The sequence below is a fragment of the Ambystoma mexicanum genome, chromosome 8 (assembly GCF_040938575.1).
Source record: "Ambystoma mexicanum isolate Mex_15411 chromosome 8, UKY_AmexF1_1, whole genome shotgun sequence".
Classification (NCBI taxonomy): Eukaryota; Metazoa; Chordata; class Amphibia; order Caudata; family Ambystomatidae; genus Ambystoma; species Ambystoma mexicanum.
Window position 1 is genome coordinate 893,964,328 of NC_090929.1, and position 14,896 is coordinate 893,979,223.

A 14,896-nucleotide genomic window follows, 5' to 3' on the forward strand; every position below is an offset into this window, starting at 1 on the left:
CTATCGGTAATAGTACTACTTGTAGTGAAAGTATGCCTTATGCAGCTTCTACTACTAGCCGTACTACTAATGGTTGGACTGCAGCTACCAGTACTGGTTTTGATAGTATAGGTAGCATCCATACAGATGTGGAGGCTGAGTACTGTTGGGCAAGGATTGATGTAGTTTTCATCTACCAAGTTTGATACAAAATGTACCTTACAGTCAGATGCTTAGTCAGATGCTAAGGGTCAAAAGGATGATCAGTGACCCTGAAGATTATACTGTGGAATTGAAGAGGATGGGAGAGAAATTCATTAAAAGAGGATACACTGAGGAGGAAATCGAAGAAGCCAGAACTAAGGTGGAACAAAAAACAGAAGAGCTTCTACTGACATCCACGAAACCTCAACAAGAACCTCCCCTGGTGTTCGTATCTAGATTTTCCAAACAAAGTAACATGATCAAATCCATAATTAAGAAACATTGGCAAAAATCCTATCTTGCGATGAGTGTTGAGAATCTGTTCAAAGAGCAACCAACGTTTGCATAACAGCGCAGCAGAAATTTTAGAGACTGCTTGGTACAGACAAGGACTACCACTTCAAGAATAGACTAGACGGAAAGGTACATACCCATGTTTACAATGCCGCAATTGCAGTTATGTACAAAAAGGCCACACAGTGAATCGCCCTCATACGGGCGAAAGAATTAACCTTAAACGTTTTGCAGCATGTGATTCATCCAGTATTGTATATGGAATCAAGTGCCCATGCGGCTTGTATTATGTTGGACAATCCAAAAGGAAAGCTAAATAACGCTGCAATGAACATAGATCCTGTATACGCAATAGGAACACAAGTTCAGCAGTGGCCAGACATTGGATGGACCAAAGACATAACCTGGCACAAATTCGCTTTGCAATACTGGAAGTTGTTAACAAAAGAGAATACACAAAAAAGACTTGAAAGAAGGGAAGCCTATTGGATAGAACGCTTGAGATCCCTTAGACCGAAAGGTCTTAATGAGGAAGTGAATTTGGCATGTTACCTATGAGTTTTCATCACCCTGACTCTAAGGATGATATACAAGACAGACAACTATGTTATAAGATGCACTGTGTATGTAACATTTCAGATCTGTGTATGTAACACTTCTAATCTGCCACATGTACCGGACATTGATTGGAATATTGATTACATAATACCATAGTCCGGAATAATACCATTCACGTTACACATTTCCTCCTAGTAGTAATGTTAAAAGCTAGCATCCAGCAGACAGTTACACGTGTCCTAGCAATAATATGAATGTCTTCACTATTAGGGGTAAATGTGAGCTACCTCACACTTTAATCTGATCACCTATCCATTTGCAACACATTTTATGAACATCTGTGTGTATAATCATAGAGTAAATATCATATAAACAAGTGCAGGAATGCACATACCACACATGCAATTATATATGTTCATTTTCCTACTACATTAACTGTATATACAATAAACCTTTAGGGGCATTACATGTATTGAATCATTCATTTTTACAATACCACAACACAATAGTTGCCGCACGATCAAACTCCCGTGCCCCAGTCACCATGGGGACACGGGATGCCGTCACGTCAGCACGCACACTGACGTTGTGCGAACCCCTGCCAGATCGGTATGGCAACCACAGTAAACACTATTTTCCATTGACCGCATGGACACATACACTTTGAGTTCTGTTGCCGACACGGCAATTTGAAAGGTGAGCGAGATTTACTTTCCGCACTTACACATTTTCGGACATTACGGCACAGCCCTAAACATACACATTTATCTTACAGCAAACACTCATTTTAGAGTGAAGTCCCATACAACCATAAGGTAATCCCTCACTTTAATATGGATAAAATGTTTTAGTACACGTGAGCTCGACCTTGTGTAATGAAAAGTGAGTGAATCTATTCTTTCTCTCTTTCCTCTTACTATCTGCACTAATGGGACTAAAGAGAAACGGCCATGTGTTTAAGGTACTTTTTCTAAACCTAATTTATATGTACAGACTCTTACCAGATTGTGATGACCACTCATTATAGTAGTATTTATGTATTTGTTTTCCTTCCTTATCATCCATGATCTTGACTTGAAAATACGTACAAACACATTTGGTATGTACTTTTTTTCATATTACATATCACTTCTTATTTCTGATTTGCTGTATGTTGTCTATATATAATAACCTATTGATTTTCGTTGAACAATACACAACATGGCAAAATGAAAGCCCTGACGATGGAGAAGCTCTCCGAAATGCATAGGCAATGTAGCTAGGCCATACTGGTTCCTGGGGATTGCTTCCCTTGGATATTGTTTTGTATTTTAAGAATTACATTAAAAAATCTGAATTATCAGGATGAATAAAAAGTGAACATTATTTTCAGTGACTAAATGCAGTTACGAGTGGATAATTTGGATAAAATAATTGTAAGAACTTTATCATGTCTAAGAAAAAGGACTAAGCTCATTAAGAGCCATCGAGTGAGCACCAGACTTAGCTGGTTGAGACCATCCAGCTTCTTGTGGATTTCTGCATTTGGTGGTCCGGGTGTCCTAGGACCATAATATAGCCTGTTATATTTTTATTTGGAACAAAGCAAGCCATTTAAACTTCGAATTACAAGGTGGTGCCCACCTCTATCCGCCTCCTCAAGGATTGATGTAGTAACACTGTGTGAGACTACACAACACTTGTCTACTTGGTATAAGGTAAAGCACCTTTTTGGTTTAGGGCAAAAATACACAAGTTGGTAGTGTGAGTGAGCAGCCAGACCTATCTTAAGATGGGTAAATGTGAGCTGTAGAGCTGGAACAATGACATTCGCAGATACAAGTGGCCAAGTAACACTTAAACAACTATTTATAACTGAAACCTTGAGTATAACAAATTTTAAAAAGCTTTCTTTAAAAAGGGCATGATAGGTTACAATCAAATATACTTTAAAAAACTTTTCCAGAACCAGCAAAAGTTTAGTGGATACTCTTTAGAAATGCTTTTTACACATTTGCGACACACACAGGTGACTTCATTCACAAGGACAGTAATGGCATGTATATGTCACTAGTTATGCTTTGCAGATTCTGGGGTTGCTGAAGGAAAAGGTTAAGGAAGAGAAAATTGTTAAATAGGGTCTTGGGGCATGTGAATCTACTTCAATCTTCCAATGAAATCTAGACAAAACTTTTCCCAGCAATAACCTGCTAAAACAAGCTGCCACCTTTGAGGGACAGATATCCAAGTCAATGGACTAGAAGAGTCTGGAGCACAGTCTATGGCACTGAGGCACTTCTTAGTTAATACAAGTTTTGCACAAAGTTAGTTTTGTAGAAATCTATTGTAGGGTCAAAAGCTGAGTTAGGATCAACTCTAAGGTAAACCAATGCAACTGAGAAAAGCACAGCTCAAAGACACGAGGTAAGTACCCCAAGTCTAAACAGTACCTCTGGTTTGAAGAAGAGCTGGATTCTGTCCTGTTGCAGCTATGCAGATCATGGGTTCCTGAGCCTCAGTCGTGGGAACAAGAGGGAGGACCTCGGAAGGACTCCCGCAGCAGCAATTTTGAGGTCGTCGGCAGGAAGAGGCTTTTCGGAACAGCAGTACTTTGCGGTTTCAGCGTGTGTTAAACAGCACCACCGAAGCTCTCGGATACCGGTTGGGCTCCTTCACTGCTTGAGTCCTGCATTCTGGTGAGGGCCCTCGAGCTCTGGTCGTCCTGCTTCTGGAGGGTCCTTGCAGACATTTCACTAGACTACGGATTTCTCAACCCCAGGCACTCAGTTCTTGTAGCAACGAAGTAGTACAGGCAGTCAGGGAGGATGGTCCAGTGGAGTTCATCTCTGGGTTAGGTGGTCCCAATAACCCAAGGGAAAAAGTTGTCCTTTCCGGAGCTTCTCTGACGTTCAGAAAAAGGAGTTTCAGCACAGCAGCAGGGCTTTTACCGGGCAATTCAAAGGTCCAGGAGAATGCAGCCAGCTCAGTTCACGGTTTTCTTAGTTGGGTGTTCTTCTCAGTGGTCGACTGTGCCTCTAGTCCCAAAACCCTTGCCTTTTTAAGCCGGTTTCTCCCATTCAGGCACAACCTAGACTGTCAACCACACAGCAGGGTCGCTGTCCTGAAAGGACAGACGACCAGCCAGCCAATCAGGACTGGTTGCATTCAGGCACTCCTAGAGACGTAGGACGGGAGTTTCGGCAACCTCCCTCACTTCCTGCCCTTCAGACACACTGGAGCCAGAGGCTGGTTGCAGGACTGAAGCCCACCAAAGGCAAAACGAACAAAGGGCTCGAACCTGGCTTGTGCACAGAGTAAAACCCAAGAAGGACCTCCCAACAGAAAATGGTGAAAAAAAGAGACGCATCCATTTTGACAAAATGGTCTCCCATGGGTGCTATACTGCAGCTGAGGATTCAGCTTGCGGTTGAAAAGCACAATGGTAGGAAAATTAAACCACTGCCACCAGCCATTTAAAGTAGTGAGGGTAACATGAAAATATTTACATGAGAATGTAGGATAAGGGGCTACTAGGTTACCCTCCAGCACTCCTCATACGATGGGGTGTGCTGGATTTACAAAGAGAAAAGATAAGTCAAGTCAGAGAAAAGGAGCTGGTGGTCTCTAAGGTGGGAGGAAATGTGCACTAAAATGAAAATTCTCCCTTGTAAGTACCTACACGAATCAGCACCACTCTGATCTAGGAGAACCCTATCGAGCATGCCCAATCCCAAAATTGGCTGACAGAAATTAATTTGATCCGATTCCCACCCAGATCTCCCTCTATACAGAATCTTTTGGATTTGACTCGGATGGTGACCTGTCCTTCGGGGTGGATCACCAAACTTTCTCTACTGTGCTAACGCAAGCTTTTTATCACATCTTCGGAACAGTTGTTCAATTCCTCTTGCTTTTCCACCTAATTGGTGGTAATGCCCTTAAAGGTTCCCAACCTCCACACTGACCATACTGAATACTTAGGAACATTCTGCAGCCGCCTCATCAAAGTACCCTAAGTGCCACCGCAGCACAACCCATCCTCAAGGAGCTGCACTGGCCACTTCACCAAACCATTATCACCTACAAGGCAATCACAATCTAGGCATTTTCCTAATATCACACGCTCAGTTCTAGCATGCCAAACATGGAAAGAAACTGTCGAAGATCTTGTGTGTGCCGCTCACCTCTACTGCAAACTCCTTCACACTAAAGTATTGCGGGGGGGCACATCAGAGGTTTGTCTTTTAAGCAAACACTTTCAATGTGACCTCTTGAATGAGATATGGTTTTAATTTTTGTGTTCAACAGCACCGAGACGTATGCAGCCCTCCCAGTTACAAATGTATCAAACCGTACAGAGCTTACAATTCTACCCAGGTTATCTGTAATGTATTCTATCCTGGCAAAGTAGATCACATAGAGAGTGACGCCTCTTTAAGTAGCCTCGAAACATGCAGATCTTAAGAGTTCCGACTCTTGCATGTAGATAGCAAAGCCACCTTTTTAGAGATCACACCCCAAATAAAAAAACGAAATGAGAACGGTGGCACGGTAAGGGTACAGTAAAATATACAAAAATGTGCCCCCCCACCCCCAAATGCTTTATGGTAAGGGTAGCAGTGACTTAATATTCTTTTATGAGGCACTTAATACCAGAGATTTGTTTCAAAGCATGGGATCGGGATTCAAACCTGTGGTGTGCTGTTTTCTTGCTTCTAAGACAAACTAGTTGCCCCTGAGCTATCCCCCCTAACCATTCACCTAGGGAATGCAGTCCGGTTTGGAGAGGCAAGTGGACGGCCAGCATGCTGCATAGTTTCGAGGCTTTGGTATTGGTTTGCAGTGATGTAACACTGAATGAATGGGAATCGTATGTATTTCCTATGCTGAGCCTCGATGGGGTCACCCTTGACTGTTAAGGGTTGAAATTGAGATTCGATGAGCAGGAGCTAAAACCAGCTCCTGAGTGTCTGGCATCATCAGGGAGACGGGAGCTACCACTGTGAACCAGGAGTGAGTACCCAGCGCACCATGAATCGAACTTTCACATGAGATGCACACGTTAACTTTTTGCACATAAGGCTTGAGTCAATTTGAGAATGCTACTATAGAAGAATTAGGACACATTAAACAAATACTCCGGTAATGCCACCTATGCATGTTTGTAAGGCACAGATTGCCTGGGGAGCCAAACATAGCTCCTGGTAGCGGTTGCTTTCAAGCTAACCAAGGTCTCCTAGGCTAGTAGCAGGAGCTAAATGGCTCCCAGCTCCCCACAATTTCGAACCCTGGTCATGCATTGATTAAGCTGGAGGCTAACTGGTTCACTGGCGTTAGATTGGGCAGGAGACTGAGAACAACGTATTTGTTTCTACTGCCCAGCTCTTGCTACCCATATTGCTTATGTATTGTTGTATCATAAGTGTAGTTTGGGTGACTACGCCACACTAGGCTTGGCTGTTTGGGAACCAAAAACTGCCATAGCATGCACAGTAATTCATGCAAAACCAAGATCCTCTACCTTTTCTAATTATTTGGCCTAACAATTCAATCAGCCTCCTTCCTGCTCCTCGCAAACTTTACCCAGCTCCTCACCCCCATGCAAATCCCAAGTAGGAAACAACCTACACTAGTTCCTTTAACAACCTGTGCATCATCAAACTTCTGTGATCCCTCATCCACAACCCTCACCAGCCTAACCTATGGCTTACCCTGCTCGTCCAGCCCCTTTGACACTGCAGCTCCCATACCTCAACGCATACTACATTTCTAAAGATTTATTTTCACACTACCCACTGTTCAAATCTTTATTGTGAATGAATGCATGCTATTGGCAAGATCTGTTTGCCCACTCCCATCCTATCCTCCCCCCACACTCCCCACAACCTCCACAAACCTCTTCTTGGTAGCACCCACCTCACAGGGCTTGCCCTCTGTTATATTTTGGTAGTCTAAAGTTTTCATGTCTTTCATGGTAACTGATTAACTTAACAATGTTAACTCCATTTGAAGGTGAGGTAAAATTTGAGGTAAAATTGGAGCTGTATCTAGCAGGCAGTGGTGCCTCATGCTTGCTGTTTGTAATACCTGGTTGGTATGGGGTGCACTTTGTTGAGCAAGAGCAGCAGATCGGTTGCTTGAAATGAAAGTAGTAAGTCTTCTGACTTGCACCGTTTTTTCTTTCAGATTTATAGAAATATGCAGAATTTTGTTACCAACTTGGAATTAATGAAGTGGAAATACAGAGTGCAGAAAGCAGTTGTTATACGGCCGAACCAGGATACTTTCCCAGTTGAGGTAAGCAGATGTTTTGATATGTGAAGAGGATGTTCTTTTTCTATTTTTTATTTGTTTTTATTTAATACTATGCAGCTCGCATGCCCGCCCAGAGCTTTTCAAAGAAGTGTTGTCATTAGGCGTCTGGAACAAAAATATGCCAGCAAAAAAGGTTTAGCCATTTCTTTCAGGTACATGGTGATTATTCTGTCTTTTGGCAGATCTGTGGGTTGCTCCTTCTGAGGTATTGCAGAGAGGCACAATGCTTATTACAGACTCGTCTGTTTTTTTTACTTTAGCAGGTGCATGGAAGGGGAACATAGGGAGAACTTAAAGACATTCGAACAAAATTGATTTAATTTGTACTATTTCCTTGCTGGCTCATTCACGACTGGAGAGTTAGACTTGCAATTTTGATGATGTCTTGCGTTTGTTTTGACACGCAACCACTGGCTTTACTGGAAAGAGGATGTTGATGGCGACCTCATGGAGGTTTGCACTGGTAGAGCGCTAATGGCAAACCAAAAACGTGAATACTTTATGGGAATGTATTTTTGTCATCCTGTGGAGCCTCCCTCGGAATGTGACTGTGAGATTATTCAGACGATTGATTTCCATAGCTCTTCAAATAGTACTAACCTTTTGTTCTGTGACCATCTTTGACATCCACAAGATGACCATATAGTAGCTTCAGATAACTTGCCATCTTTCAGTATTCTTGTTCCCTTTACAAAAGACATAACTATTTGATACTTTAGTCCACTTCGTTGGAATGAGCAGTACGCAATCCATCACTTAAACAAATAATATTGTTACAATTGTGAAATGCCCTCATTCCAACTGCAGACACCCGTTTTGAACAAATCTACAATTTTAAGCAATATTATGTAGAATACCCAAATTGTTTTCTATCATGCCTTGTCAATAGCACCTTTTTAAAAAATACTGCACCAAAGGTTTGAACGAGTTTTAAACAGTGGCTCCAATTCGGAATATGAATTCTCCAAAATGCGAATGTAAGTAATCATTAACTTTATCGCAAATGTGTAAAATATATTTTTTCTAACTGCTTAAAAACAAAACAAAGTACATGTAACATTTTTCTGCATTTTCAGACCTTGTGTAGTAGTAATTCCACCCTGACTGTAATTCATTCTAAAAATAAGTGTACTTCTTACAATTCCAATTTTTGACAAGACCTTGAATGATTTCAACTTTTTATTTTTTAAAGATAAAATGTTGGACGTTTTTCCAACTTTTCTGGCTTGTTTGGTTTGCTACCTATCCTAACAAACATGATATTTAATAATCTTACATCCACTTCTTTACAACTGCAAATAATTAGGGTTTCAAGTCCAAAATATGTGGCGATGCAGTGGCCCTTTTTCCTTTTTGTGTTCAGTATTTTACAAATAAACTTGAAGTCCGGGATGAATCTCGGATTTAACAGTTTAAAAAAAATGTAAGCAATAATGTTGCATTCCGAGGGCATTACAAAGTGTACCAGCCCCTTCACAAACGTAAAGGCCCAGGCCAAGCAATGTCCCTACTTGGTAATTGCTACAGCAATAGGTCATTTTTGCTACTGAAACATTCCACCCATTGAAGATGGAATATTCGGTTAAAAGGTTGGCGAGACAGAAGAAAAATTGTACAAAGCACTTATAAAAGCCAATATTGCCCTCTCAGTGTTTACAAAATGTCCAATGTTCTAGTAGTATGAACATGTTTGGTAAAAACTTTAATCACTCAAGAAGAAATAATCCAGGACTACTCTATGTAAAATGTTCTGCGTGTTTGGTTTGTGCTCACAGATTATTCATCTGGTGGCTGTTTTTAAGGCCTTTTTACATCCAGTGAAGCCAACAAGAATGGTAGAAGGGCGCATTGTGGACACATCAAAATCCCAAAAAGATGATGGGTATTGCAAGCCATGCTGCTTCATTTAATTCTCAAATATCTGAAAAGGGAACACCATTGTAATTAGTTCTTTGCAGCTTTCATTCAGCTTCTTAACTCCTTGTAATAATTCCTTGTGAAGTTTAGTGTGAAATGTGAAAGTTTTCTAGTTTGGACTACTGTGTGTTTATTATATGTATATGTATATATATATATATATATGTGTTTTTTCTTTTTTTTTCTTCTGCATGACATTCCTGGCTTGTCCCCTGACTTTAATGTTTGGGATTGCCTTTCCGAATCTGTCGGGATGAGGGGGAGACTCCAGTGGCATGTAGCATTCACTGGTTTCTTTGCCACAGCACACTGTAGTTTGTTGGCAACAAAACACTTGCACCAGATGATTAACCTTTACTGTAAACTTCACGTGTCTTAGAACATTAATACATTTCCCCACGGGTGTCGCTTTGCCCAGAATGTGATTGGTGATGCGGTTATGATTTTATGGAGTTTTACATTGTGAATGTGTTGAGGGTCACAATAGAGGATATTGTCTTGAACAGATTTAGTCCTTTTTATATACATGAAGAAACTGTTCAAGCTTTTATTAGAAGTCTACATTTCCAAGTATATGAAATGGTTGCTATGGGATGCTTTGCTGTGTTTAAAATAATTGGATATTTTATAACTTTTTTTTGTTCAATTATTGTAAATCATGGAGGAAACTGGAAGAATTGGGTTGGCCACCTCATTTGATTGATATTGGGTAATGTCCCCATACACAATATCCCCATACATATGCTGAATCACGTATGCTGTCAAATTGACAACCTTCATACCTCTGTTGGAGCAACCTTAATACCTCTTTTGAAGCTGGGACTACTGATAGTCACATCTAAATATTTGAACAATGATGCTACTTCCTGCAAGTATGATTCAAGATACCACATAAAACTTTTTTTCCAGCGCCTAGGTTCCAAAATCATGATTTTGTTTTTTGCAGAAATTCACCATGTCCAACTCTTTCAAATAAAACATGACATTGTTTAGTGTTCCTTGTAAACTCACAGGGGTAACCTCCAGCAAAATAAAGTCATTTGCGTATACTAAATGCTGTATAATAGCTTGACCAGGTTTAGGGGAAAAGGCATGTGCCTCGCCAGCCTCTTACTAAACTGTGCAATGTAAATATTGCAGAGTGTGCTGGTGCAAGGACACAGCCCTGTTTTAGGCCTCGGAAAGCAGAAATCCCACTAGACATTTCACCCTTCATGTTTCAACGCACTTTAATTTGGGTGTCGTGGTGCAAATGTTCGATAATGGAAATTAAATGATTCCATGTAATGTCCCTGCAAAAATGTCTCCTGACAATTATTATATTGAAAATACAGGGGACAACCCCTCAACCCTTAATTTTTATTTTTTAAAAAAATTGTGTGTATATATATATATATATATAATACATTTTATTTATTTTTCTGTTTTTTGTTGTTGCAGGGGACATCCCTCCAACCCGTCCCTATACATAATGTCACCAATGTCTTTTCCCGGTGACATGTATGGGGACATTATTACCCGATAACGACTTGGCTAAGAAAGAACTATCTCAAATATGGAAAATTCTCTGATCCCTATGTTGAAATATAAGGGGAAGGTGATAACATGCCTCAACTCTGGTGCAGAAACGTCGAACTGCGACACCCCTTACCAAAACATTGGGGGCAGTATATGGAAAAGGGCCTTGCATTTGCCAACTGCCATCCCCATGTCTGTGCTTCGATTCGAGTTAGGGTTGGCTTCCCTCAACTTTCAAATCAAATGGAAATCTCTCCCAATGCACAAAAAATAGTGGCTCTTCCACAACATAAAATGTTTTATACTGTATGAATGTATGGCTAATGCATCATGCAAAGCGCTGAATTAATGGGTTAGGAGTTACGGTTCAATTATGAAGTATTACATCCCCAAGTGGGCATTTGATGGAGAATCCAGGGCAGGTGAAAAGGAGATTACGCAGGAAAGATTGGATTGTGTGAATCTTCTGTTGTCCCCTATGGGGAACCCCTTCCCATGAGACCAGGTGAGGCAGCCACCCACTAGTCCCCCTGGGTGTTAGTGTGCGGGTGTATCTAATTGGTTGGTATGCCCCTATGGCACTAGGGACGACTGTCCGCATACAACATGGTATGCCCAAAGCATATCCCCACTGCCCCTTCATTCTTGTACCCTCTACAGGGTCCCATAGTCCCACACACGTCCATGTATCTCTGTAGGATAGATGATCTGACCTCCATAAAAAGCACTGGGACGGGGAAGAGTAGGGACTACAAAAAAGAGCACAAGTAACCCAGTTGAGCATGAGAACCTCAATACTGAGTCGGAAGAGGCGCAGAGCAATGCAGATTGCCCCGCGGAACCAACCTGTGCGGCCTAGACAACTTGGAACAAGTAAGTCCAACCCGATGATAAAAATGGAAGAAGGACTTCATGGTTTGTCACACTATTTCTGGAGGAACCGGGAAACTCTAAGCAAGCCCAATAAATAGGGACCCGGGAGTGCAGGGACCAAGACACTTAGCCACTGGCAGAGGCATCCCCGATGGATCGCCATGGTTGGACCAAAGGATGAGGCAGAGACCAGGGCAGCCAGTCGACTGGGAGAACCGGCGCACGCCTAGAGCTGGAAAACATGCAGCCTAAAATCAGAGGAACTCTGCAAGGCCATCGTAGCCCCTGGAGAGACTGTTGGAAGCCCAAGAGGGAGGAGAAGGCCACGGAAAACCAGAGGTCACCAGTAAGAACCCTGGAGAGATCCGGGTAGCCGGGACAGTTGGTGGGAACCACGAATGGCAGAAACCTCACAAAGGGTCTGGGACCCACACCTAATAGGGAACTGCCACCAAAGTCCTCTTCATAGTCACAGTATGTGGCAGGATACTGAACCGGGTCTGCAGCATCAAGAGAAGAAACTCACAGGTCTGGGACCTGCACCCTTTTTTTTTTTAAGAGTAACCCAAGTCATCTTCAGTTACAGTACCTGGCAGGGTAGTGAACCAGGTGGGCTTTGAGACAAAAGCCAAGGGAAGGGAGTCATTCTCTTGGCATTGTGAAAAGCCTCAAAGGCCAGGGGGAAGGGAGTTGTTCCCCCTGGTGAACATTGTGAAAAGCGTAAAGAAAGGCATGGGGAAAGGGAGTCATTACTCTTGGTGTTTGTGAACCTTACGAGAAGCCTGAGAAAGACCAAAGGAAGGGATTCATTGTCTTGGCACTAAGGTTTTGAGTTGGAACTTGGCTTTGTGAGTTGAGACGTTTTCAATCTGGAACTTGGTGTGCTGCCTTTGAAAGGAACACCTGGGGAAGGGAGTCATTCCCTCAGGAAATAGTCTCTTCAGATGTAATCAGTGCAAATGTACGGGGGAAAAAAACAAAAGGGAGAACACGGCACAAAGGGTGTTGGAAGAAAAAAATGGAATGCTAAAAATGTCGATCAAGGGGAGCGGAGGTGTCCCCGCTCCCCTTGATCGACATTCTGGGACATCGAGGGTTGTGGGGGTTTCCCCCGCTTCCATCAAAAGTAAAGCGGGAGGACAAAGTAATTTTTTTTTAAAAAAAAGGGAAACTACCCTGTTGCACCAGTTCCCTTCTTTGTGCGTGAAGGGAGCCAGATCCACAGAGGGATGGCAAGGCAGTGGCACACTTTCCTGTGTGCCACCAGAAGGTATGAGGGTTGGGGGACAAATGGGGTTGTTTGAAATGACCGCGGGAGGAAAAAACAAGTTTGTTTCGAAAAAAAAACTTTTGGTTATTTCTCCCTCTGTCATTTCGAATTCTATTACATCACAATAATCCTCTTCAGTCTACTGGCATGATGTTCCACTCTACAGAAGGGTGGCTTTCTTCTGCATTAGTCTAGTTGGAAGCGTAAGGGAAGAAAATGGGTTTTGACACAGGACTGTGGACTTTTGTTTACGGACATTCTGACGCATCCGTATTAAGTGTAGGTAGGGAAACACCTCTTGGTAATAGCGCCAGGTAGGGTTTTTCCCTTTTATTTTTCTCACAAATAAGTGTTTAGAAACAATCATACCACCTGTGTCAGTCTCCTCCTTCCACACCCTTACAGTTAATACTATCGCTGTATGGATAAAGTATAAACTAAACCATATGACACAATTTTCCCATATTTAATAGCATAGTACCAAAGTCTAAACGCACATGACAAACTGCACAATGCATGGCAGTCAAAGGATGCTACATATCTTTGAGGGCCAGCTATCTTCACTGTACCCACCAAAGAGCACATAAAGAACATGTTTTCCCCTGTGACACTACTTCGAACCAGTTCGCTTTGTACACTGGTGTGCATGCAAGGGTTAAAAGGCAAGTGGTGAGATGGCTTGGAAGGTTAATTTGCTATGGAGGCCCTACACTGGGGTCAAATCACGATTGAAATAGTCCCACAGTGCTGAGGACCATGCAGAGGAGCGAAGGAAATGAAAGCCGAAATTAATAAAAGGCGGTGGAGGGGCAGTGGAGAACGTTTTATAGATGTGCAAGGTGAGCCAATTATATAAATAAGGAGATGAATGCAACCTGAAAAGATTTTTGGAAACTGGGGGGTGGAGGGGGCAAGTGGAGAGGAGTTAGTGGTTGAGGGAGTTGTTAGGGAGGAGCCTAAAGAATAGATCAAACAGATATAAGTATATGTCTGAGGTGTAAAATGTTAACTGATTAATTGGTGTGTGAAGAGCAAGTAAGTGGCAGTGAAGGATCCAAGAAAAGATTGTAGAGAGAAGATAGGATATGCTAAGGAAAGTTAGTATTCGGCTGCTGAGTTTAGGAATTGAAATTTCAAGAGGAGGATTGGGGTGAAGGCATGACCAATCACCATTTGTGCTATTAAAACAAGAAGGGTAAGCACATGCGCAGAAATGCTGGGCTGCTAGTGTACATGCAAACACTATCCAGCCAGCGGATGGGTTTTAGGGACAGCATAGAGAACTTGCACAAATGAAAGAAAAGCCAACACAAAACAGTGAACCAGTTAAGCCATAAAATGCAGGGATTAGCGGAGCAGCAATGTTGTGGAAGTGCAAGAAGAGTTCAGTGGATTGGCATGGCTGAAAGTGCAGAGTTAGCAGGCCACATGAAAGTATGTATATGATCCAGGAAGGCCTAACCTAAGAGAGATTAAAAAAGGCAGAATCAAGCAATGACCAACGGTCCAACGACAGACGGCTATAGGAACATAGCAATAAGAACATGGTGTGAATCGGAGAAAGTTACTGATGCTCTTACCCGATTGTTGTGCCCGCCTACCACCTTCCTGTATCCATAACTGTCTCGGAGAGCACAGCTGACGAATTGTGAGGGTCCTGTGTGTGCAGTATGTTATCTTAAGATTTGCCTCCAACATTAAGCCTTCCTAGACAGATGGGGCAGTGCATTTTCTGCCGCAGAGCTGCAAAGCTCCCAACTTCCAGATCCTTCTACACCACTGCAAAAGAGCCCCCTCCAGCATCTTCACAATGGGGCCCACCACCCCTGAAAACAGACACTGAATGCAAGCCTTCACCTAAAGTCTGCAAAGCAATTATAGGTGCAGTCCACAAACCTGCCTGCTGTTTAACATTGTATGCAGGGACCAAAAGCTGGCCGGAAACAAATTTGGCAGTGGCTGCTTGAGCGTCTCCCGGAATCGTAAATT

General features: G+C 42.4%; 1 protein-coding gene across 2 annotated transcripts in view; it reads left to right on the forward strand.

Moving 5' to 3' along the window:
• The window catches only part of BMPR1A (bone morphogenetic protein receptor type 1A), a 595,030-nt gene that overhangs the window by 213,697 nt on the left and 366,437 nt on the right, over positions 1 to 14,896 (forward strand). For both annotated transcript variants that reach the window (XM_069610776.1, XM_069610777.1), the window contains exon 2: positions 7,201 to 7,311. The gene's annotated coding sequence lies outside the window, so the exon portion shown is untranslated. The remainder of the gene's footprint in view (positions 1 to 7,200; positions 7,312 to 14,896) is intronic.